The sequence below is a fragment of the Athene cunicularia genome (genome assembly GCF_003259725.1).
Source record: "Athene cunicularia isolate RWA chromosome 3 unlocalized genomic scaffold, athCun1 chr3_part1, whole genome shotgun sequence".
NCBI classification, from domain to species: domain Eukaryota; kingdom Metazoa; phylum Chordata; class Aves; order Strigiformes; family Strigidae; genus Athene; species Athene cunicularia.
In genome coordinates this window covers 87,658,441-87,685,749 of record NW_020799097.1, presented here as the reverse complement: position 1 = coordinate 87,685,749, position 27,309 = coordinate 87,658,441, and positions in this window count along the sequence as shown.

Genomic DNA, 27,309 nt, shown 5'->3' with positions numbered 1-27,309 from the left:
TAGGGGAAAGACAGGTACCCGGTGATTTACCTTCTAGGATCAAGATCATACCATAAGCTCAGCTTTCATGTAAAAACAGCATTCTGGACAGGCCTTCCTTATTTTGTACAATGTCATGTCTCAGTCAATCTAAAAAAATGTTAAGCAGGTTCCCTCCTGATTTTCCATATGTTGGAGAGCCAGCACTGTGTCTTACAACATACACTGTTCTAAAACTTCATGTCATAAGTGACCTATGCATGTAATTTTAAACAGTCATCTACTAAAACCTTTATATTATATGTCATCACCATGACAATCTTCCCTCTAGTGAAAGTGCTTTTTGTATTTGGGTGCACAGATGCTTAAATATACCCATAGAGATAGGTTCTCGGAATGTTTGTATGCTTTTTATTCTGTATGCTTCTTCTTAGATGGCTGAGTCAAGCATGATTGATTATAGAGTTGCTGTGCAAATACAAAGTCATTCAATGATAGTCTGACACAGCGTATTTGCTTAAAAAAATACTCTGTGAAGTGGCATTTTGGCCATTACTGCTTCAAATAAATCATCTAAAACATTTTCTGTTGCTTTTCTCAATAATATTTTGTTAAAACTTCTATGTACCATCTTAAACATCATCTTGATTAAATGCTGTACTTGATGTCTGAAATTGAGCAGCAGCTGAGAAAAAGCAGCACAGAAGAGTGCTATGTATATCACAGTCAAACTCTTTAATGTTTTTTCCTCCTGGTTAGGTATAAGCCCAGTAACTACATCCTTCTTTATATGCTTAGCCAATAGAAGGAACGCATGCGAAACCCTGACCATGACAGCTGTTAGCACTATTAAAAAACTCCCTATGTATTATGCTACCAAGATAATAGCTTAAGGAAGCAAACTGAACTGCCAGCTAGAAATTATACCAATATCTGATGAGACTTTTAGTGATTATCTGTCTGCATTCTTTTTGGCTGTTTCCAAGAAGATGGAAGTGTTCTTCCATTTGCATAGATGTTCTTTTCCATTATGTTTCAGACAAATAGCTACTAAAAATAAATTACTCATTTACTGCTTTTGGCATCAGGTCCTCAGATGTGAAGCAGCTCTTACAGCAAGGTTGATTCGACAAGAACTATTCAAAATATTTTTATCTGAAACACAATGTACTATATGTAATCCACAATGGTATGCTAACAGGCACCTCCATTATTGTCATTTACATGAGCTACAGTTTGTCTGATTGAGAGAATTATAGAAGGAAAAAAAAAAAAATCACACAAAGTAGCAATAGTACAAGTTAGAAAGATAGAGGAATAATAAAAGAACCTTACTCCAAAGTCCCTCTTTTTATAGTAGCTTACTCCCTTGCCATTACTCGTTCTGAATTTTGGTGAGTTTCCTAAAAGTATAGATTTTAAAATCACTGTTCCTCAACAGTATGGGTCATGTTTATGAAATCATGGTAAACTTTGAAACACTTGCAATACTAGCCAGTAAAGAACTGAAGACTACCACTTAAGTGTCTAAACATTCACTTTTCATAAAACAGCCATTGATTTGTTGGGCTAAACAAAGAGCACATCACTACGGTGAAACTATTCAATAAGAATTTGAGGTAAGAAAATTTAATTCAAATATTGAGAATACCCTTATTACAAAAAACTAATATCTACCTTAGACAAAGGCAGCTAGTCTCCTCTCAATTACTGAAGGACAGCCACATTTATGTTACTTTAATTTGCATCCATATAACAGAGAGCATAACATAGACTGCTCTTTGCAAACCAGCCTGGGGTAAGGAAATATGTGGATGCAGAGTATGTGCACCCAATGAAAGCTAGATGAGAAACCCTAAACTGTGGACATAGTCTAAGGGGCAGGTGCACACAGTTTATCTTTTGAAGTGGGAGAGAAAGGAGAACCTTGAATTAAGTGTATGAGCACTAGAGCTGTGACATCCAGACCATTTAGGAGTTACCCATGAAGGCTATTCATCCTGTAGCACCACATGAACAACCTGAGACAGATCATGAGATGTAGTCATATGATTTAGAGTAACACAAACCCCTTTTTGCCATGGAACGGGACAGACATTACTGACTCCATGAACAGAAAATGTGTATTATCCTGCCTGTCAAGTGCAACTGTCCAAAGCCTAGAGGCAATCAAGGAAAGTATGGCCAACTCCAATGTAGCAGACTCCCAACCCATCAAGTGCCTGCTGGAGACTTGCTCTACTTGAAGCAGAGTAGAGCACAACCTGTCCTTGAATCAAAAATGTTTCTCCCAGTGAGACACTGTGGTGTGTAATGTGCCATTTCAACAGTTTTGTCATGGCTTTGTCTGAGCTAAGAGAGTGTGCTATACTCTGTCAAAGTGTGATAGGTCACAGTGGTCAGTTCATTATCTGAGGTAGTGGCACTGGATTTCATGGCCAGCTAAAAGCAGCTCAGGAATCTTCCTGATAGTCTATGGAGTCATATTTGCTTTTCACAAGAATCAAAGCTTTGAAACAGCCACTGATGCACCTCATTATTGTTAATATTAGCTACTCATGCTGCTTTATGTTGTGTTTTCCTTTTCATACTATCAGCAAGTCTGTCTTTCTTTCATTGAGCTCCAGTTGTACACCCAGCCACTGCTTTTCCCCAGGACCTCAATGATCTTGGCAGAGAAGAGGCTGGAATAGAAGACAAAGCAGTCATGGGACACCTATAAATTCTTTGAATTTGAACCTGAAGTAACTATTGTTTTCAAGTAATGATAGAACAGATTACAGATTACAACATAACTAGGTATATAATGGTGATTTTTTTTTTATTGACTAGACATTTTTAAGACTCAAAAATATCTGTTCCCACATGTTGCAAGAATTAATGAGTTTTATTAACACTGAAAACCAGCAGAAGTTAATGAGTACGTTCTGGTTTAAAATGTTACATTTTCACAGAAAAATCCAGCTAAAATGCTCATACAGACATTGCAAGTTTTAAAGTTTTTGAATAAAGAATTAAAAGCTCAAATGAAAATTAAAAACTTCAAGACAGGGAAAAAATCTAAATGTTTCAATTAAACGTAACAAAATTAAGATTTTTTAATTATTATTATTCCCTCCCCCCACCAAGCAATTTGGAGAGGTAACGCATATTTATAAAGCGATCTTGCATTATCAATTTTTTTGTGGTGAAAAAGTCTGTCAGCGAAAACACTCATTCACCTCAAAATATTATAATTTGAAACTATGTTTCATGCAAATGTACTGGCCTCACTAAAAAGTGTTATTTAGGGTGACTATATTAGAATCAGAAAGGCTCTAGGAATATGGACTTTGCAATTATGTAATTCTTTTCATGGCATCTCATCTCCCAGGAAAAAAAAAAAAACCAAAAAAAAACCAACACGTTCACAGGAATCTAACAGTTGTCAGCATGGTTCTCCCCTCCCCACACCAAGTCAAATGTTTTCCTTTCTTGAAAAGGATCCAGGAAATTGCTAACCACTGAAGTAATGAACAGTAACAAAGATGCATAAGCAAATGCTGTAATTTGAGTCGAGATTAATGACATCTTTTAGAATGAAGTTTACTAAATACTTACAAAAGATGTCTTGGGACAGTTTTGAGGTTACTGAGGTAAAGACTGTAATTCAGCACTGCACAGATATGGCTCCTGATTTGATTGCCAGGATGCCCAAGTGCCAGGCTTCATATGGTTTAATAGCCTTCACTGACAGCAGCTTAGTCACCGAGATGCTTGTGGCAACAATGAGTTTTCTAAGCGCCACTAGCAGAGAATTCAGCTCCACGCATTCAGTATGTCAAATATGAATATCCATTGTGATGAAAGAACACTCGCAGCAATTGAAGGAAAAAGTTCTTTGCCTTTTATGCCCCCAACTGGCTAAACGGGGATCATTCCTCCCTGCATGAACAATTACTGGCCATCTGACAAAGCCTCCAAGATGTACTCAGCCAAAGAAACCATCTTTGTATTCTCACAGACTGGAAGGTGGGAATGTGAGGGGCAGCCATGTCAGCTGAACTTAAACTGGCAGTTTAGCTAGAGAAACAGAATCACCAATCAACTAGCAGTACTACAAGAATAACCAGCTCTTGCCATGCATCCTAACTACCCCGTTGCTATTCAAAAAACACAGAAAACAAATGCATGATTGATAACTGCCCCAATATCTTGAATGGGTTAAGCAATAAACAAGTGCCTATTGAATCTGACACCTGAAAAAGCCATGTGACACAAACATCTACATCAGCTTCAAATACGTAAGTGATTGCAGATCACATTCTGGCTATACTTATTTGGGCAGATAGTAGAGATTTCATTCTGCTATTAGGGATCACATTCTGCCCACGCTTATTTGTACAGAGGTTACAGAAGCTCTTGCTACTCTAATGATCTCTTTAAAAAGCAGTACATCATTCCTTCAAAGAGGACAATTGGATAAATGCTTCCTACTTTCTCTCTGGGATTAGGAGGAATACACACATCCCCCACCTTACTGTTGGTTTTTTGTTTTGTGTTTTAATACGAGACATTTCTAACCCGCATCTACTAGCCTAAAGGCCTAGTAATCAGATCTTGAGGCCAGGCAAGTAGAATTCACAGTAACAGAAGAGGCAATGGTCTGATGTTCTTTGCTCAGCTACAGTCTCTGAAGACTTGGCTTTGACTCTCCCTGGGCTCACATGAAAGACAGATTCTTATTGCCTTCTTCATGTCTTGACTTAGCAACAAGGCAATATACAAACCACAGAAATCACATTTCCTGCTGGTGTCATGCAACCAATCCATCTTCCTCTCTCTGAGAAGACAGGTAAGAGTACAGCATCTGTCTATTGGTAAGCACTTGGGTGACCACAGACAAGCCAACTCCATGGGCTGTTCAAGTGGTGGCAAATAGCCACAGCTTGAAATATATTAATACCTGATAGTTCCAGTTTGGAACAAGGCCACCAATGCAAACAGAAAGCGTCACAGCATCTTTCAGGTTTGACCAGCGATCATTTGATACATTTTAGTCACTTAAAGGCAAGATGTCCTGTTAGCACGGTATAACAAGGTGCCAGTATCATGGAAGTACTCACTATTTAATCAGCTGTAAGTAATTTGGAGTTTTCCAGAGAAAACTAGCCCTCAATTCAAAACAACCTTACAGACTGCACTCAAGGGAGATGTCCAGTTCAAATGTTGAACTCTACCTCTCATAATGTAGCATAGGAGACTACAGAAGGATATAATTTAGGAATTGTATTTCTTTTCCCTCTATTTAAAAAATATTTTACAGTTTTAATTTTATGCTAATGAAAATGTCATTTTGGAACTTTTACTGTTGAGTCTGGGCAAATGTAATGGGCTGAAACAAAGTATCATGGAAAATCTATGCAAATCACCATGTACAGTAAATCAAGCTAATAGGCAGACTTCAGCTTTCTTCCACAAAGGTCAAACATAGCCTGCAGTCAGGAGGAAAAAAGGGACACTAGTACTCAGCAAGGAAATTTAGTGGCAATCCAGTCACAGAATATAAATACAGAAATACTGAATATTGGTGGTAGATTTGCCTTTGTAGATGGCATATATAAGAATCTTACAGAAAATTTCGTTTGACAGTATTTCATGTACCTAGTCTGTCCACTTCTAGTCTCTCCACTTTGGCTTGCTAACCAAAGTAAGAGTTTAAAGAAGGGAAAAACAGAATCATACAAAACAGTTTGACACAAAATATGTATTGAAAAGGAGACCAAAAGGAAATTCAATCAAGATCTGTCAGTACCTAAAACATGAAATGATTTCTGATAATAGATGGCCCCTTACCACAGGCAAGAATCATACAGCAAAACACCATATCTGGAAGCCGAAGCTAGGCTGCTTCAGACTAGAAATAAGTTTTCCCTGAAGAGGACAAAAAAAATATAGCATGCACTCTGAATTACTGAAACTCTATTAAAAAAAAAAAAAAAAAATACACCTTGCCAAGATGACATGATAGATCTGATTTAGACACCAAAGACTTTATTTATTAGATTACCAAACGAAATTCAAGACAGGTATCTACAGTTGGCAATACTAAATTAATAGTTCTCTTATAGTTCTAGAATTAGACTCCTTGTTATTGTCAATATTTCACAACAATTAACATAAACATCACTGTTGAAGCACATCAGGGGAACACTTTTCTCAAGAGTGTGATGCTTTATCCATTTGCCTAGGCTAAAGCTTTAGCCTGTTTTTCCTTTGCCTTCAGCACTACAAATCCCCATCCAAAGTTAGCTTTTTCTATATCTGGCACAGCAGAAATCCCTAGTATCCTGTTCCTTGAGCTCCATCAGGTAATCATTCATATACAGACTTCCACAGAGTATCAACACGAGACTAATACTGGCTACCTGGAATCAATTGCTCAAGACCCCTCCATTTTGCCTTGGGCAGCATTTCTTTTTCTCACTTTACAGAAAAAAAAGGCTTTTGTTTAGGTCAGCCTTCTTTCCTCCTTTAGGCTTGTGTTGTGGTTTAAACCCATCAGGCAGCCAAACACCATGTGTCTGCTTGCTCAAACACATCTCAGGGAATGGGGAGGGAATTGGAGGGGTAAAGGTAAGGAAACCCATAGGTAGAGATTAAAACTATTAAATAATTGAAATGAAATAAAAATATAATAAGAATGACTACAGTAATAATAGAATATACAAGTGATGCACAGTGCAATTGCTCACCACTCCCTGACAGATGCCCAGCTCATTCCTGACTAGCAATCCCAGAGAAGCAAGAATACTGAAACTGCAATACTGGAAGTGAGTGAGCTTCCTGCTCAACCCTCATCTGTATACTGAGAATAACATTAGATGATATGGAATATTCCACTGGCCAATTTGTGTCCATTGCTTTAACTATGCTCCCTCACAGCCTCTTGTGTACCTGTGAACAAGCACGACATGAGAAGTTGAGAAGTCCTTGATTTCTTAGCAACTAAAAAGAGCAGTACATTATCAACACTCTTCTCATACCACATCCCATACTGAATCAAAAACACAGCACTATTCTTGCTACTAAGAAAACTTGTCTCTATACCAGACAAAACCAGGACAGCTTGGCTGCCCAGCAGCTGCCTTCAAAAAGGCAGAAAGCTTCCACATGCTTACTATTCCAAATTTCCCTAACTCAATGCCTACTTAAAAAATAAATTAAAAAAAAAAAAAAAGAAAAAGCGACCTCTTTGGACTAGATTGCAATCCACTTGGACTGAGTGTGTAGGTTCAGCTTTTTTAGGACTTGGCTATCTGCCCATGTACATTCATAGCTGTGTAGCTTATAGTCCTATGTCACTGAAGTATGTAGGTTAAAATAATTATGTAAACCTCTCCCATTATTTTAAAATCCTATAATATATAGGCCTCATCTACTGAGACCACAACAAAGTTAAGTTATTGAGTGCAGTTAGCAAAACATATTGGATTTTAGAAATTTATACCAACAATTTCAGTCATTTAGAGCGACTAAATGGTAGAAATACTGTATAACTATTTCAAAATAATCATAGTAACATGGATGTCACTAGTTAATATGTCAATGTAATCAAGCGCAGTTTTTAAAAGAAGGAATTCCCTTCAGTTTTCACTGAAGTCAGTGTGAGTTGGGGAGAAAAAGCTACACAGCTCACAAAACCAGATTATACTTGAATTCTCCTCTTAACTCTGTTTATGTTTTCTGTTGAAAAATGTAGTACGCTATTATTCAATGCCGAATTTTTAAATTAAGATAAAAGTGTTAAAGTTATCTATCCCATCTATTTCTAATCACCAGCTATAATAATAGATAAAGTGCATCCATTTTTGTATAATGCTTTCTTAAAGCTGGCATTGCCTAGGCTTAGCCTTCTGAGACCACAGGTTTTCACCTTGATCAATACCCATCTCCCACTTGCCTTGTACTTCCTTCCCCCACTGTGTTAGTCTTTCTCTAGACTCTTGGATGAAGAGCTTTCAAGCAAAGGATAATCTTTGTTCTGTGTAGCACAGTTCACAGAATAATCTGGTTCAAGCTTTTCTCCAAAAGTCAATGTAATTTCTCATAGACATGTTTTTCCTGCTTTTTTTCCCCCATTCTGAATACTTCCAACAGGGCAGAATCGTTAAGTCAGAATGGTTTGGGTTAGAAGGGACCTTAAAGACCATCTAGCTCCAACCCCCCTGCCATGGGCAGGGACACCTTCCACCAGACCAGGTTGCTCAAAGTCCCGGCCAGCCTGGCCTGAACACTGCCAGGGAGGGGGCAGCCACAGCTTCTCTGGGAAACCTGTTCCTGTGCCTCACCACCCTCACAGTAAAGAATTTCTTCCTTCTATCTAATCTAAATGTATCCTCTGTCAGTTTAAAACTGTTACCCCTCGTTCTGTCACTACACTCCATGATAAAGAGTCCCTCCCCACGTTCCCTGTAGCCCCCTTTAAGTACTGGGAGGCTGCTGTAAGGTCTCCCCAGAGCCTTCTCTTCTCCAGGCTGAACAACCTCAACTCTCTCAGCCTGTCCTCACAAGGGAAGTCCAGCCCCCTCATCATCTTATTGGCCTCCTCTGGACCCACTTGAGCAAGTCCATGTCCTTATGCTGGGGACCTCAGAGCTGGACACAATACTGCAGGTGAGATCTCATGAGAGTGGAGTAGAGGGGGAGAATCCCCTCCCTTGACCTGCTCCCCACACTTCACTTGATGCAGACCAGAACACTGTTGGCCTTCTGGTCTATGAGCGCACGTTGCTGGCTCACAGTCAGTTTTCCATCCCCTAATCCCCCCAGGTCCTTCTCCACAGGGCTTTTCTCAATCCACTCATTGCCCAGACTCTATTTGTGCCTGGGATTGCCTCAGCCCAGGTACAGGACCTTGTACTTGGCGTTGCTGAAATTCATGAGGTTTGCACAGGCCCACCTCTGAAGCCTGTCCAGGTCCCTCTGGATGGCACATCCCTTCCCTCCAGCATGTGAACCACACCACACAGCCTGGTGTTTTCAGTGAACTTGCTGATTGAAGTGAACTTCAATCCCACTGTTCATGTCTCCAACGAAGATGTTAGACAGTGCTGCTCCAGTACTGATCCCAGAGGAACCCCACTCACCACTGCTCTCTACTTGGACATTGAGCCACTAGCCACAACTCTTTGAGTGTGACTATCCAGGCAATTCCTTATCTGTCAAGTGGTCCATCAATCAAATCCATGTCTCTGCAATTTAGAGACAAGGATGTCATGCAGGACAGTGTCAAAAGCTCTGCACAAGTCCAGGTAGATGACATCAGTTGCTCTTCTCTTATCGACCAATGCTATAACCCTGTCGTAAAAGGAATTTTCTGTCCATGTTGAAATGAATAGGTAAATGCTATTCCCTGTTCTACCTAATTTTTTTTTATATACAATAAAATCTAAGATCAATAAGATTTTATAGCCAGTTTTAGGAGCCATTGAACTCTAATAATATAATTAAATTCATAATAACAGGAAGAACAATCATCTCATTATATAACACTTTCACAGACTCTAGTATTCTCCTAGAAGTTGTACTTAGTTGTTAAATCAAGATTCAAAATGTAAAGAATAATATATGATTCAAATCACTGTTTTCCACAAAACTTAAAAAAAAAAAAATATTGCTCCTTATCTTCATTAGGTGTAAGCAGAAACAGCAGATTACTAGAAGATGAGTATTGGCCTAAATAAGTATATCTGTGGCTCAGAGGGGAAGTGAACATTATTTTAGTAAATTTACTACAGGACAGGTGTTTAACATCATTCGACATCAGTTTTATTTTCATGACCCTACAAAAGTGAATAGAATTTTTTTTAATCTTTTTTTAACTACACTAAAACTTGAGAACACTAAGTGTTCTGAAATTCCTCTTTAAGCATGCATAAAGAATTCCAAAATATCATTGGGAGAGTCAGATGCCTTATGGTGAAGTACACCTGTACAGATGTCTCATTCTGCAAAAGTTTTGCAGCTTTTTTATGGAATACCATGTCATCCTTTTGTTGACTTTTTTTTACTTTTTTAAAGTTTTCTGAGCCAAGATACAATGTAAGTACCAGAGTGTTCTAAATCTTCTGGCTCCCCAGAAGCCTGGTTTTCCCTTTCCCCAGTTAAATTACATTCTACCTTCTCTGGGCTGTCAGAAAGTACCTTAGGAGTAGTTACAACCAGAGTGTAAACTACAGAAGACCTCAGAGATATGATGTGGACACACCACACTTTTTCTTCATGGACAAAGTCTCAAAAGGTTTAACAGGAGTCAGGCTGCAGTATATCCCATCCAACCAAGAACTTAACTGTCTGTGAATACCTCCTCCACCTACCATAGCCACTCACAAGAAGATATATGTTCATCAGTGCTGCTTTTCCTTCTCAGTGTAAGCATATAGGCATAATCCTTTAAGCAGATGTGTTCACAATAGCTTAGTATCTACCTAATTCAGGTACCAACCTGAATTAATAACATGCCAGGTTTTACAGGTTTAAAGCACGTTTAAAACAATCGACCCTTATGGGTTTGCAACTGTATAGGTAGATCAGTGATGGACACAACCAAACCTTTCACATAACAGAGAATTAAATTACAGAATTCATATCTGGTATTCAGAAAAAGCACCATATCCTTCCCTGTTCTTGCCCCTCCTGACGTACCCAGTTATGACCACTCTGAAACAGGCAACTGAGCTACAGAGACCCTCATGTGTTTCAGCATGGCCACTTTCATGAGAAGCTACACACACATTTTGTTCCAAACCCATAAGTGTTTGTAATGGCAGTCTAGTTTAACTTGTTCGTTGGGATTTGATCTACCCAGCATCCCCCACATAACTCTGGTGCCAGCCCCATACAGTGGCCCCAGTATGGGAGTTTTACTTGCACACTTGCACAGCTCAAATACCACAGGCTGGACACTGCAAACCTAATTCATTCCAAAATCCACTGTGTGACTTCTGCTAAAAAAAAAAAACCTACTACCAAAAAAACACCACAAAAAAACCCATCAACTGAAACAAACTACGCACACAAAACAAGACAATTAAACCTTTCTGATGTTCATAAGCCAGCATTACCCTCACAAGAGCTCTAAAACAGTATCTAGCAGTGGCTTGTATTGTTGCCTAACTTAGCGATTACTCTTGTTGATCCCTCCCGAGACTGACTTTACAGGTCCAAAAATGAGTCACAAATACATCAGGGAAAGAAACTTAATGAACAATTATCAATTCATACAGGCTACACATTACTTACAACCCTTATCTCTCTCCCTAGCTGCTTTACAATATCAGTGAAATTTCTGCATAAAGAATGAGTTGTGGCCATAGCTGAAACATCTAACAATGACATGCAGGTGAGAAGGCAGGAATTACTGTGGATGAGCAATAGGGTAAGTACAGTACACACAATCAGTGAATATCATTTGTTTCCCCACATGGATAGCTTCCTGCAAGCTCCATCCTACAACTGCTAAAGCAAAAGGAATTCACAATTGACTTAAGGCCTGTGTCCAAGATGTACTCCTATTTTCATGTTTGATGCCTACCACAAGGAGATTAGGAAGAGGTCCTACTAGCAATCAGGTTATGTTAGAAGTCATCCTAAAATAATGGACAAGCCTCAATCAGCAGCCGTAAAGCAACAGCACAAACACTGTGGAAACACAGCCATTCAGCCAGCTCCATCACCCAGGTCATGTAGGCATGGATTTACCTGGGGATCTCCTCATTTAGTTCTCTGTGATAAGGTTCAAAGCCTTCCTTGCTGCAGCTGCAACTAGCCAGCCCTGCCATGTATCAGGATTTTCCTATGTCTGAAATCAGAATTGTTTCTGTACTTAACAGAGCCATTCATTATTAGTTAACATTGCCAACAGCTAAAAGAGATGAGTAAGTTAAAGAACATAGAGAAGCAAACCGTATACAGTATTACAAATAGGCAGAAAGGAAAAAAGCCTTGCCATTAAAAGTGAGAGTTCAGAAGCTGACTCAGACTTTTCAAATTACTTTAAGGAGCAAGTAACCATCTTCATATGTTTAAAAATATTTACTTATTTAACATAAATAAAGTCTATAGTAGCTCAGATATGCTGACTGGGGAATTATAAATTCTGTACAACTGTATTCAGTAACACTGGGAACATGTTGAGAAAGATTGTTTGGTTCCACTGTACTATGAAACAACACTGGAACATCACTTTATTTACTAAGAACGAGTCTTAATCTATCATTCCCAATTGGAAGCACTAGGTCAGTAGTATACATTTATAGAACTGTAGCCTAATTAACTACTAGCAATTAAATCTATAAATACATGGAAAAAGAATAGATCACATTTTGTTTAATTGGCTTAATTAAAGTTGTTAGTTAGCAATTCATATATATTGCCTGTTTTCAGTGAGTTAACATTGATAAAGCTTGCTATGAGGCTAAAGTTCTTGATTCTGACACCTTACCACACTTACTATTCATGAGGAAAAGATGTCCTTCAACCAGCTGTCATGACATCATTCATAATACATTAATCTTCTAGGTGCTCAACGGGAATTGCTGATTCAGCAGAGAGACACCAAGTAGTTTATTTCAGAACAGAGCTGGAGGTGATGGGGGGAGCAGAAATCACAGCATTTGGGTTTCAGTGGTTTCAATACCATAACCTTTCCTTTTAATCTGCTCCCTCCAGCTAAATTCCAGGCCTAGATGCCTGAAGGTGGGACAGCAAAAATTTGAAGACACACACTTGCGTTCCTGTCCAGTAACCCAAAAATACGCCGTGTCCAAGCCAGTTTCTAATGACCTGGACAATCAACATTCAGTCAGTCTTAAAGGAAAAAAGGTAGAGATAACATCCAATTAACTTAAGGTTTCTGGTGTTATAATTTAAAGTTGTTTGGGTTTTTTGGTTGGTTGGTTTTAATTGAACAGCTATGCTGGATAAAGTTAAATACCACAGCAAAGATACTCCATACCATAGCCTTGTCAGACACACACAAAAGTAGCAAGATTGTTTTTATGACTTAACGCTCAGGCTGGAATAAGGCCCCAGAGATAGTCACCATCATGAAAGCTCTGCATGCCATCATGAGAAGAGTGAAAAGCAAATGAACCGCTCATCTGAAGGGTAGATACAGTGAGAAATAATTGAACATCCACTAAACAAAGGAAGATAAAGTATCTAATGAGGTTTTGGTAGTAACAGCCACTGCAGAAGTTCATAAGATAATGAGAAGAGGCAACTACAGGTCAAGAAAAGCAGGAGGGCAACTTGTTCAGCTAGCAGGAGCTCTGAGGTGCTACAGCTGCAAGACAGAGCAGCTAGAGAGACAGAGAAAAGCGTGTGTTTATATTCCTTGCAAAATGAAAACATCTGAATTAGGACACAGCTCAAAATAAAAGCAACCAATCTGTTAATTGTACAGCACAGCCCCACACAGCTAATAATCTGTGCACATCACGCACATAGTCAGGAGTCAAAGGAATATGCTGTTTTCCATGACTCATCAGCGGTGGGCACAGAGACTCTTGTAAACATCATCAAGCAGAGTTTTATTCATTCTGAACTATGCATTAGGGAATTTACTGGACGCTGTTAAAATTCTTCAAGCAGCAGTCTGGAAAATCATGCTAACAAATAACCTACCTTTGTAATCTGCTGTGCATTGAACATAACAATAAGTCACAACAGGCTGTGCATCAATTGGTTATTGGCACATGCTTTGGAGGCATTTTGAGGACCAAACCAGAAGGCTGAGTGCCTCCATCCATCCGAGAAGAGCACCAGCAGCCTACTAATGCACACCCTGGCCTAGCTAATTGTTATAGCAACATGGCTCATAAATTGCAAATTTTGGGTTTTTAAAAAAATATTTCTCAAAACACTTAGAGGTAACATTAATCTCTCTTTAAAAACAGTAAATAAGAGGTACTTTAAAAAAAAAAAGTATGGCTTCTCTTGAGGGTTGATTTTCAAAAGCTAATGTTAGTTTAGATATTGATATTACAGTAAACACTTCAGAGTCTATGCACTTACAGCCCCTGAGTCTGGTAAGGATCATTACTGGGGTGGGAGTTGGGTTTATTTGGGTTTTTTTCCCCAGATAGGAAACAAAACATGAAGAACTGAGCTGACTTGCTCAAGGGCACAGAAGAATCTAGCAACAGGACAGAGATGAAGCTGATTCCCTACATTTTTAATTAGCCATGTAACCAGTGAAAAATATAATGGGGGTGGATCAGCAAAGGCTTTCTGAATCTTTTATACCACTTGTCTCTTCCTCATACAGTTAATCTCCTACTAAAACTGAACACCAAGAAAATAATTTCTGGTGACAAAATAGGGACAGCTTGGCAAGAAGGGGATACTGATGGCAGAGGCAAGAACTGCATACACTGCAGAAACTCTTTGTTTCCTTCATCCTTAAATTCTGACTAAAAAGCTGTATTTCTGATAGGAACAAAGAAGAAACAGCAATGAGCTCTTTAAGGAATGCTATGCAATAACAAGATTAAAGGCACAGAATTACAGAAAATGCAAGAGATCAAGCTACTTGTTCCAAAGAGATTCATACACAAGCATCAACCAGCATCCAGTTACTATTATATCAGAGGGTTACTGCATGTATAGACTGATGAAGCACATTTGAAAGTACTAATTTTCTGGGTCCTCAACAATTCTCAATTTTCCTACCAACAGGTTGGAACATGCACAAAAATTCTGTCATGTACAGGCTTGGTCTAGAACTAGTCATGATTTACCCATCTTACCTTCCCACTGAGGACCTGAACTGCTAGGTATCCTTTCTTTGGGAAAAGAGGATTTCCATGGGAAAAGAGGTTTTCCACAGAAAATTATCTCCATGAGCAAATTTACTTGGAGAAAAGGGATGTGGGGGAATTCAAGAAGGGGATGCATCTCAGAGGTCTTTATATTCCTGGGGTTGTTAGATGCGAAAGTTTATGGAAACAGCTGTGCTGACATTTGTTTAATAAAATCATCTATGGTAATAAGACAATTATTCTTTTCTGGACTTATTAGCTCTCAGAGGAGTGTTGGTTTTGCTTTAGGATCTTATACTTAAAAATATGGGGAAATATTACAGGATAAAAAAATATAATTATCAAAAAAAAATCTTAATACCAAACAGAAACAAGAAGCTAGCACATTGTATAAACACGTTAGATGATGTCATAAGATTAAAGGAACTCTAGCCCTTAATCACAAGACTTGAAAAAGAAAGAGAGGCCTTAAAAATATCAGGGAAAGTTTAAGTATTAGGAACCTCTTGTAATCACAACAAGCAGACAATAAGAGAACAATGCTGCAATCACAGTTATGAGCAACAAACTGGACACTTGTTCATCTTGGAGACCTTAAGAATAATTAGTTCTGCGTTGTCACAACCAGAGAGCCACGTGGCCTCTCTCCATCTCAATGATACACACAGTTGCCTTCCCCTAGGGCTCATCTACTGAGAGAAGTCTTTTATAAAATACTGGGTAGAAGTTGCACAGTGCCACCATCTGCACAGAAGTCTGTGCTCAAGCAGAGCAATGCCAGGTTTCAGTAAGACCTTTCAAGCCAAAGCACAAAGCAGTATAATTATACTGACACTTTATACATAGTTTTCTTCAGAATACACCAGGAAACTGTTCTCTTACACCAAGTAACACTTCAAAAGACACAAGTGAAAAGCAGCCACCACTAGGCAATAACATTGTGTTAACACCATTCCCCATTTCAGGCTGTCTCTCCTACTACACAAGAGTGTTCCCATACAAGATGAAGCACAGTGCTACTGTTACAGCTGAATACATTCATTCAGCTCTCAGAAAAAGTGCCCCTCATTTAGGCAGTACATCTGTGGTTCTGTGAACTCAGTTCATTAAACTTCATTTTTTATTTATTTCAGTCTGATGACTGGGCAACTGCCTACAGCACTGAAGAGGGAATCTCCCATGTAATAATTTTCTAAAATCTGGAATATATTATGCATACCATATCTCTTCTCCAAAACCAGTGTTTCAACTGGTTTTAGCTTCCAGCCATGGCTTCCAAACATGTCAGTGCTCATTAGTATTAAGTTACTTGATTTTGTCCAGATTTTTAACTAAAAAAAACCACCAAATGAGCTGCAAATCTAGCTTCACATCTAGAATTAGATGTTACAGTCTTTCAAAAGTAAGGGGGGTTTAAGTCAAGGAGGAGATTCAGGTCTACCTTGAATGTACCCTGAAACAAGGATTTCTCAAAAGTTCTTCTTGATCTCTTTTACTATATTTCAACCTTAACAATTTATATTGGCATGATGCAAGACATCTAATCCAATTTCTTGGTATAGGATCTTGGCCCTCTATGTATGGCAAGATGTTGTTTCTCATACTATTGAGAATCAGAAGAGGAAAGGTTTTAGGTCACCTTCATAGTTCCTAGATGTGAAGATTAACAAGAGCATAGTGTCCAGCCTAAACTAAAGCAGGCCAAAGGATATTTCAATTTATTTCAGACACACATGGCCCTAAAGAGCCCACACAATTTGCAAGAACAGCTGTATCTTAGATTAACGTGAGACACACCTCTCCAAGTACATGGTACCACAGTATTGCTGGTGGCCCCCTGCCACCCACAGGGAATTCCCATGCAGCTGGCTAAATTGGAAGTGGAGGGATGCACTGAAAAGATGCCAAATCTTCACTAAAAGATAGAAACTATGCTCTGTCTCTCAGCCTAAAGTCTTCCAGATTTCCTTCTAACAACACCAGACCACCAGTGTGCTATTTGCTCATCCAACCATACACACTCTTCAGTTAGTTTTTTGGCTGCCTACTTTCTAGGGCATTTCCCTCATTTGTCTCCATGACAAAGTCTCTTTGGGTGGTGTATCAAGTGGCAAGATCTGTGAAAAATTGTCCACAAAACAAGTTGTAGAAATAAAATGCATTCAGTTCCTCTCACCGACCAGTTGGATCAACACTGCAATTCACAGAATCTGATCAGACGATCCCCTCCCTCACCACTATTGTATTCCATTGCTAGCACAAACTTAGTTCTACATCAAGGAAATTGGTGAGGTAGCTAACTCCTCCTGACCTTGCCCAGTTTACAAAACAATCACTCCAGAGAGTAAAACAGCTGACCACAGGGGCTAGGAAAGAAAAACACAAGGTAGGTGGGAACCATTTCCATGGCCCAGTATTACTAACTTTACATAGGTAACAGGAAAAGGAATAAAGAGGAGACAATTAAGGTCTCTACCCCATTTCCTGGGTTTTCTCTTTGCATTTCTCTTCTTTCTCTTTCAGTTATTCTCTTATTCTCTTTTTTGCATCTTCCAGCTGTCCTGGAAAGGGTTTTGTCTTAAAGAGCAAATTAAAGCTACACTGAAAGTTTTAGATGAATACATGTTTATGCGAGGTTGTTGAATCTTCTACCTCAGCATCTTTTACTTGCAGTAGGAAGTCAATCCAGTGTAAACAAAATCCACTTCCAGGAGAGTGCAAGAGAAATGGTTTTGTCCTGTAAACCAGCACCTTCACAGTCAGAGTGGGGGGCTACAAAGTGAGGCAACCACAAGCAGTCTGTGTAAGAACAGATACTGCTTCCTTAATGGTGCTATGGCCTTCATTATCACATGAGGGAGGAGGCATTTGATGGAAGAGGAGCAGCTGAGGGAACTGGGGGTGTTTAGTCTGGAGAAGAGGAGGCTGAGGGGAGACCTCATCGCCCTCTACAGCTACCTGAAAGGAGGGTGCAGAGAGCTGGGGATGAGTCTCTTTAACCAAGTAATAAGCAATAGGACAAGAGGTAATGGCCTCAAATTGCACCAGGGAAGGTTTAGACTGGGTATTAAGAAGCCTTTCTTTACAGAACAGGTTGTTAGGTGTTGGAATGGGCTGCCCAGGGAGGTGGTGGAGTCCCCATCCCTGGGGGTGTTTAAGAGTCGGGTTGACATAGCGCTGAGGGATATGGTGTAGTTGGAAACTGTCAGTGTTGGGTTAATGGTCGAACTGGATGATCTTCAAGGTCTTTTCCAACCTAGATGATTCTGTGAAGAGAGGTCTGCCTCTCCCTGCATCAGGGCATAAAGCCACCCAGAACATTTGCTGGGAGAAAGCAAGATATGGGAGTTGGCTCTTGCTTCAGAAGTAATTCTGAACTGCTCATTACCTTGAAGCGTACAGGGAATGGAAATTGGGTAGCAATAGCACCTTGGAGCAGGACTAGACATGATTATCCTTCCTAGTTATGCTTATCCATCTAGTTTGTTCTCTTTCATGTAAAAAAATTCTAAGCATCTTTGAAAATATTGCCAGTAAAGTGCCCCAAACGTCCAATACCTACTTCTGAAAATACACACAGCAAGAATATCTTCCAGGAGAAAACTTTCCCTAATGTACAGTGCAAACCTTTCTCTCAAGTGTAATAGGGTTCATGATGCAAGAGAAGTCAGCCCTACAGTGAAGAGATTATGAGGATTTCATCCCAGGCAGCTGCTGTGATTGTAAAATTATAAAATTAGACAGTTCTGGATTGATTCCCTCATTCTTTTATCTAGCAGCATGTAGAATCTTCACCCAAATGTGTTGGATGGCTCCAGGCCTCCCAGTGCTTTTTAGAATGGCATTTATTCCTAATCTCTTAAATTTTACAACCCAACAGTCTCCCTCTCAGCCTAGGGAGCCTGAGGCAGGTGCAAAGCAGTCTTGATTTTGCTTTAAGGCAACATCATTCTATTCTTTGCCATAAAATGCCAACATTCATTATATATTCACCCGCTATATAAAAGGGCAATGGAATTACTGCCTGTGAACCTTAAGGGCATTTAGGGAGCAATACAGATTTAACTGTCATTAAGCTATAAGTAGCTCTTGTACAAAAAGAAGTTCAGAATTTCTTTATCAGTTATCCTTCTCTCCTCAAAACCTGCAGACAAATCTACACATATCTTATTTTGACTGTGGTACTGGAAAGAAAAAGATGTTTCAGAAGACCTGATGTTCCTGAGCTGAGGGAAGAAGGTCACCAGACAATGTCTCTGCTCATTCTACTAATTTGTCTACCTTCAGAAAAAGGATGCTGGCTTTTAGGCCAGATGAAAGCACTTACAATCCCTATTTGCTGCAAGTTGATTTGTTTAAGATCTCTCACTGCAATTCTCATACTCATAAGAAATTCATTGTTTCATGAAATAGGAGCGGTTCTTGCCCATTGCTCCCTACTTATTCTGCATTTGAGGGCAATCAAGTCTAGGTCCAGTGCTGACAGGTCCTGAACATAAATAATCTCTGCAGTCACACATCACAGGATGCAACAAGCAGTCAGGGAAGCACAAGTGACAGGGGAAGCATCCAGTCAGAATCAACATGTGCTACCACCAAGTAGACTCATCTGCAAGCTGTTGCACATCCAATACTTACTCACAGCATCAGTCTCACATGGTTAAGTATTATTAAGTGCACAATCAACATTCTCATACAAGCCTGTCCTCTCTCACCCCCTTGTTCTATTTTAAATTCCTCTTCTATGTTTCTTCCAGCACCAACCCTTTACTCACAGAAGATTAATATGTTTATAGATGCGGTACTACTAACCACTGCAAAAATTACTCTACAAACTCTGAGCCCATGTTGAGGGTGAATTACAGCACACAGATGAGCCACAAGCATGGATAAGAACAAGATGGACAATGACAAGACCTCACCCAGCCACCTAGTTCTATCACAGTTACTAAAACAGGGATGGTCAAGAATTACACCTATGTGTCACCAGTAAGGAGCTGCCTTTTTGCAACTTTGCTGGCACCTCACTTAAGGAAAGAGCGAACAGAAAACCTCTTATCAAGATGATCAACTGACAGGTCATCTGCTACACAAGACTTTTATTTGAGCTCCAATTTGGACACTTCAACAGCTCTGTTCTTATACAAACACTTTTCTCTGGCCATAAGCATCATCCTGACAGAGGTGGACCTTGCATGCAACCAAAATGTCATGTTGACTATTTCTGAGGCCACTTCAGTATCTCCCAGTAAGTGCCCTAGGAAATGGATACCACACAAATACCTTTTGTCTCACTTTTCCCATATCTTTTGCTGCCACCCCCTTATTTTGTCATAGAGTTTAGACACTAAAAAGTATCACATTTTAAAGTAAACTTCTAAACATGCAATGCTCTAAACTGCAGTTTAATCCTACTAAGGAAGGTTATTATTCTCAAGTAATTCAATTTATAAAGTTTTGACCTTGCCAGAGAACTGAATAGCAGGTTTTTTCTTTCTTGCCAAAGACTGATTACAGCAAGGTTTTACTAATACAATTTAAGCTTCCATGCCCCCTTTACATTTTTCATGCTGGGAATATCATATGTTTTGATAGTTCTGTATTATGCAGTTTGTCGTGGCTGGAGATTTCAAACACTGTGATTGTCCTGCCAGGAATCACATAGGGGGCTTTCCTTCAGAAATTCAACTGCTATGATTGTCCTGCCAGGACTCATATAGCTGCGTCCTGATGTGGAATGCCTTAAAATTTTACTGTGCTAAGAATTTAACTCGTATGTTTACCTTGAGGGAAACATGTGAACACCAGCAGTGAACTATTTCACTCTAATTTGCCTGAGTTCCAGGATGTGATTTCACCTCACTTTTCAGGGTTTGTACCAATTAGCAGGTACTGAGGGACCTCCTTTCTGAATAGGCACATAACAGCTCAGAGGGGATTCAGTTTGTTTTTCCAAGGGCATTATTTACATTAAATTCTCTTACAGTCCCTCAAGCTTCAGCTCCCTTCTCAGAGCAGCCAAGGTGTTTGCCTGAGTGAAGATCCTGTGTACATGTCTGAATCACATTTCTCCTGCTCCTCTGACTGCAGATGCCACCACCCAGAGACATAAGGAACACATTTCAAGCAAGCTGGATTGCAGAAAATAGGGCCTGCATTGAAGGCCTTTTTGCAACAAGTCAGCACATCAACAGGTTTGACCCAACTCTCTCCTTCCAGTGCAAAGCATCATTAAACTGAACAGCTGCAATTAAGAGTTAAATGAAGTGCCTTTGCCAGGAGATACAAAGAGAAGCAGAAGCCAAGGGAACAGCAGTTACTGTTTCAGTGTACACTAATTTCAGATTACTATGGGAAGGGAAACATTTTCCTGAATGGAAGTAGGTGCACTGTTAGAAGACTCACTTCTCAATTCCTTATATTTTTGGGAGTAAGACAGACATCTCACATGTACAGCTCCTATGACAAAAAAAGCAACTTGGAAGGTTTTGTGTATTCTTTCTATCTAGCAACTCAGTTACGTTGCTAGATTCCTGTGGCTATATCCACACCATGGGATGCCCCTCTATCATCTGCTCTTTGAAGAGACTGTGCTGATTTGACTCAGCTAGAGGGAATTCCCATCTAGAAAAGACACCTGCCCAACACTTACTATAATACTGTCCCTTTGTACAGTCTGCTTCACACAGACTGGACATATCTGCTTTTTTCTGACACAGTGCATTCATGGGAACATAAAACCCTAAGATTTTCCATTTCAGACTCATTAGCTCCATACAAACAAAGCATACTTATTGATGAAGCAGCAAATGTTTATTCTGCAAGTCAAAAGTTAGACTTGCTGCTGTGAGTTGCAAGTAAACAAAAGACCACAAATTAAATTAAATTAAAAACAAATTTAAAACACAATCTTAGGTTAGTCTTATCAGCAGGAATCCTTCCCAGCTTTTGGTGCCCTTCTGCAATGAAAGCTCAAGACCATCACATCCCACCAGGCTGTGCATTCAGCTTCCCTGTACAGCCCCTCAGGATGACTGGGGAGGGAGTTAGATTTTGCATTCAGATCCATATGTCCAAGACAACCTTCTGGAACCACAGAACACTGATACCCAAAGTTGACTTCCTAGTCCTGGCCCAGCCTCTGAGTACTGGAACAGTCAGTCATTGATGGCTCTTTTGGAAACCAGTCACAGCTGAACAGTTTAGAAGGATCTTGGTTTTGCTTCTCATTGACCTACCAGTAGTGGCCTATGTTACTCACATGGAGTTGTGGTTGCCAACACATTCATATAAAATATTATACAAAACATATACAAATATACTGTGAACATTGTGATTTCTGAAATGCTGGCTGATTTTTAGGGAGAATACATGCAACACCACAACCAGCACAGAGACTCAAGTTACTTTGCCAGAGGCAGTTCCTCACTTCCTTATCTTCTTATAAGATTCAAAATCATAAGCTTGGCTACAGCTTTTACTGTAAACATAGCAAACTCATGCTTCATCTGCATCTCCTTGGTTTTGAACATAGTTCTACCTGACAGACAGCTACTTGCTCTGTCTGGTATCCTCCAAGTGCAACATTCCACAAGCAACTGGGAATATGGAACCTCAAGAGGAGTTTGTGTGTGTGAGATAAAGCTTGTCAAAAGCAAGAGGATATAAACCATGAAAATTTCTGCAGTCATTAAAGGCAACTGCAGACACCATGATTTTAATATTTTTTTAAGTATTTTTAACTCTGCTTTTTCCCCTGCCTCAAAGATTTCTTCTTCCCTTCTCAGAAAAGTTCATAAATTATGAAACAGACTTAAAACCAAACTTTTGTCTGCTCTTATAGCTTGTTCAGAGTAGTAACGGATTTTCTGGCATACAACCACCAGCTCAGCATACATCTTTGTTATTGACTATAGCTGTTGAGAAATCTTGCCTGTTATGGCAGCATTGTCAATTTATTGATAGTATACATGCACAAACAAGACATTTGAGTATGAGGTAAGATAATCAAATATGTTATTTGTAGTTCTTTCAACATCCCCCCCTCCAGCATACAGAAAGAAGTGATAAAGTTTTATCCTATTCAAACAGCAGCACTTTCAAAATTCCTTCAGCAATATTCTCCTCTGCAGGTTTACTCATCTACAATGCAGATTCATGCAGATCCTGCCATCCTCAAGAGTTTGCCAGTTCTAAGTGAAGTAATTTATTTTTCTAAGCTGGGTTACACCAAGACTTGCTTTCAAGACACCCTTCAGTGTTTCCAGAATGGAAAGTTTAAGGTTTCCTCAATAAATCTTAAAGTGTGGAACCTCAGTGACATTTTGGCTAAGAACCTTCAGACCTCTCACCTACAGAATTTCACTTGCATTTTATTCACAAAAAAAAGTTTCCAAATTAAAAATGCAATTGAATGCCATCCAGGTTGCTTCTAGGTATTGTACTGCATATTAGAGATAGGAAGCAGATAATCTAATCTTATATAGTAGAGGTATGCATGTCATAAAATGCCTGCTAGCTGCTCTTTAACCCAAACCATTTTACACAGAAATGAAATAACATCTGAAGGAGGACTTCCGGAAACACCACTTCAGCCCACATTAATCAAGCCTTGCTCTAAAGCACTGTATGTCATTCAGAGAGGCAGAGCTCCCAGATTGTCAGAAGATGTAGAGAAGGACCATGCACAGGCATTGTGGGCAAGGAAACTTCAGGGCAGAAAAAAAAGTGCTCTTGTCAAGTAACATCAGGGTGCTGATATGCCTAAGATTTGTAGTCGGTGTTACTGTACCATCTCATCTCCCTGGGCACATGGTAACCTTCATAGGCACACAACCCACTGCGCTGCTGTTTGTGCACATATTATAAGGATATGTGACTCAGTTCACAGAGTTATTCAAAGACAAATTTCAAGATTATGCACAGCAGATTCTGAGTGTACCTGCTATTATTTGTAATAAGAACACACATGATTGCTTGCAGCACTGAACATTCGCCTCTTTCAATTACTGCTCAAATTACAAGAACATAGCTTATCACTAGGCTTAATAATCAAAAGGGACTATTTGTACTGTTTTTCAAGTAGTGTATTTCCAGCATTACACAGTTCAGCTTCTTCTATAAAGACCTGAGTGGAAATCTCTCCTGCTGCAGGGATGTGTGATACATTGTGTATTCTTTGCTGATCATACAGGGACAACTATATGTAGAGCTACGAGCACAGGTTTATTTAGAGTCCAAACAAAATGAAACTGTTTTGAGAACTTCACTGAAAAATGGTGTGGACTTCAGTAAAGACTTACATTTGAGCTCCCTGCTTTGAACTTCCTCTCAACTGTACTATGGCAGAGTCTATGCTACATATAGCATTCAGGAGCTCTCCTGCCCAAAGCACCTTTTAAAGCATTATCTTCCCCCCAACACTTCTGAGCTACCACTAAACTACAATGGAGGAGCAATGAAGGAGCACATAAACATTCTCACACATTGCAAATACTATCTTACTTTGTAACAGCCCCAAGCAACTCAGGGTCCATGACCCAGAAGATAGAAGGAACAGTTGGAAAGAAGTTAAATAATTATTTCTAAATTTATAGACAATGATAATTAATTAACACCCAAATAACCCTATGAACCTACATACTCAGCCAGAACTATCAGCAAATACTAAGTTTTTGAAAGACAGTTATTGATCTAAAAGGGTCTCTATGTCAGAAATGGCCCATCTCATGGAAAAACACAGTAAGTACACTTTAGAAATTAATACTTTTGCATATTGCTAACATTTCCTAATAAACAGTAGTACTGCAATAATATTATAAATACATACATGCTAGCACTTGCTTAAAGGTGGATAAAAGAAAAAGCATAACCTTCTGAGTCAGCTTTCTCATTTTCAGAGGAAGTTTTTTTTTTTGTATTAGTACTATGAGAAGTCAAATTCACTGCATTCATAATAATAACACAGACAGTGCCAAGCTCCTCTTTTTATCTGCCTGAAGGCACAAGAACTTTCCTAGGGGCATAAATTATGGGACGGTTGAGTTCTTTCATCTATCATCTTTCATCACAGTGCTATCAGTTGAAGCCTTCACTATTACCCTCTTTTATGGTCCAACTCTTCTTCAGTTCCCTTCTTTTCACAAGGCAAAGTGCTTGACTTTTTTTTAAACCTAATAATGGTTAAATACTTTTTTCTGCTACTATAGTTGCAACCTGCATCTCTTACAATCTCTTATCCGTATGTTTATTTTACATACCCGCTTACTAAAGATAGCCAACACTGCCTCTTCAGCCTCAGATCTGTCCCAGCTCGTGTTTTCTTCTGTGCTGTGTTGGGGGTGGGAAATGCATTGCTCATTTACCTACCTGTTCAGGTTCCCCCAGTGCTGACATAACTACGATATTTCTAGCACAGGGGCTTGTGCCCAAATTAAAAGAAATTAATATAGTTCCAGATTAATTGCATTCAGGCTGGTATTTTGTTCATCATCTTTATCAGAATGACACATGAGAGCACAGAAATGCTCTGGCACTGAGAACACCATCACCTTTGTCCTTGCTATGCATTCTGGCCTCGTGCTTCAAAGCTGTGATGATGCGATAGCATTTGTTATGGTTTTCCATGTTATTGTCTTGCCTGGTCTTATTTGCCACTATACACATTGCTGTTTAAGATGCTTCTCTTTTCTGCCTTTAGACTCTTATCCTGTGCTATTTGGGATTCTCTGCAGTTCCCATGTTATGAAAAAATTGTCTCCACAATCTTCAGTGTAGACTAAATTACTCTTCTGCTTAGTTAGTTAAGAACAGTGGTAACTGCCAGTTCTTTGTCTTTCAGTAGCTGTATTTGAGTAGGTGGTCCCAAAACCCTGTCATGATCTAATTTCTTTCTATGGCTCAGGTAATCCAGGTATTTCTCAGTATCCTGATAAAGTTCACTTTGCACACTCAATAACTAAGGCAGATGGCATAATCTGAAAAGGTGTGTGATAAGATACTGATGTTATTTATTCACAGCAAACAGGATCTGGTCCTGGGGACTGAAGATCCCCATGTATGACTTTAGAGACAAGAAGGACTTTTACTCCAAAATTCAAATGCCAACGTAAGCTTCCAACAAGCACCTAAAGGTGGAGTACTTCTGCCTCAAAAGTTCTACAGCTCTCCACAACTATTTTCTTCTCTCCACACACTGCCAAAACTCACTTACCTATTTAGTAGATTTTCTAGAACAATTAAGGTCTTGTAATTAAACTCACTGGGCCATGATTCCCACGTCCCTTTTTTCTTTCCTGCAAGTATATTTGTCCTTTTGAAACCTCACCTGTCCTCTATGAGTTCTCCAAATTAACTGAAAATGGATCCAATTAACCAGCCCACTAAGCACACTATGTTAAATTTCATCTGTCTGCTGATTTGAATATGCTCAGATTCTCCAGAAATTCTTTAGCAAGCATTTTCCTGATCTGCAACTTTCCCTCCTTTCCTGTCAGGCTCAAAGCCCCTGCTGTGTTCATTACTAAAATGAACATTGAGGCAGCAATAATAGTTAAGCACTTGAGCTTCCAGAAGTTTCTCCCAAAGGACAAGTGGACATGCACTTCCAACATGCCCAAAAATCAGTGGTTTGCTTACATGAAAATCCACATAGTCATTTCTCACCCCCCTCTACAAATGACAGCTGATGACTGATGGGGAAAAAATGACTCCATACAGCCACGAGTTTTTGTTTAATTGCATTGCCAACTTTCATAGCCTAGTTCTCCACTACAGTGATCCTTCAGTGAAATACAAAGGACATGTCCATCTATAACCAAGTTCATAGACTGAAGGCTACTACTGGTTAGCTGACACTTAGGCCTGTTAGTTGTATGAGGTCCTCAGATGGTTTCTTGCAGTTGTTAATGTGTTTAACTCTGGACAGGTGCTAAACTATAGCTAAGATCTGTATCTTTTTCTGCTTCTTTTTATGCACTCCTTCCCAGTTTATACCTGTTCTTCATCCAAAGGACTGATGGACCATTATTATGCCAAATTGTAAAAATACTATCAGTTTACCAAAATGCTTCACTGTTATGATCTTGTCAGCACTTTCTCCCTCAAAAATGTCTTTCAAATTTATTTCAAAGATAGTTATATCAGAACACAGACAGAGCCATAATCTCGGTAAAGCACCATACATCAAGAGAACAGCGCTAACCTGCCAAATAAACAATCTCATCAAAATTCTGTCAAACTGTTTTGATAAAGGAGGAAAAAAAGTACATCAGGTATATCAAAGTGTGAGTACATTTGTATATCAAATGACAGCACATGTCCTGAACAGTATAAACAGGACTACTGCAGTAAACAATATTTCTGTTGCACAAAAAAAAAAAAAAAAAAAAAAAAAAAAAAACCACAGAAACCAACAGCCCTGTGTCCGAAATAATTTGTCATTTAAGGGGAAAATTTTGCTAATAGCTTCCTGAGAATTCAAATACATTTACAGTCATGTAATCACAAAATATAGTCCAAAACCAAT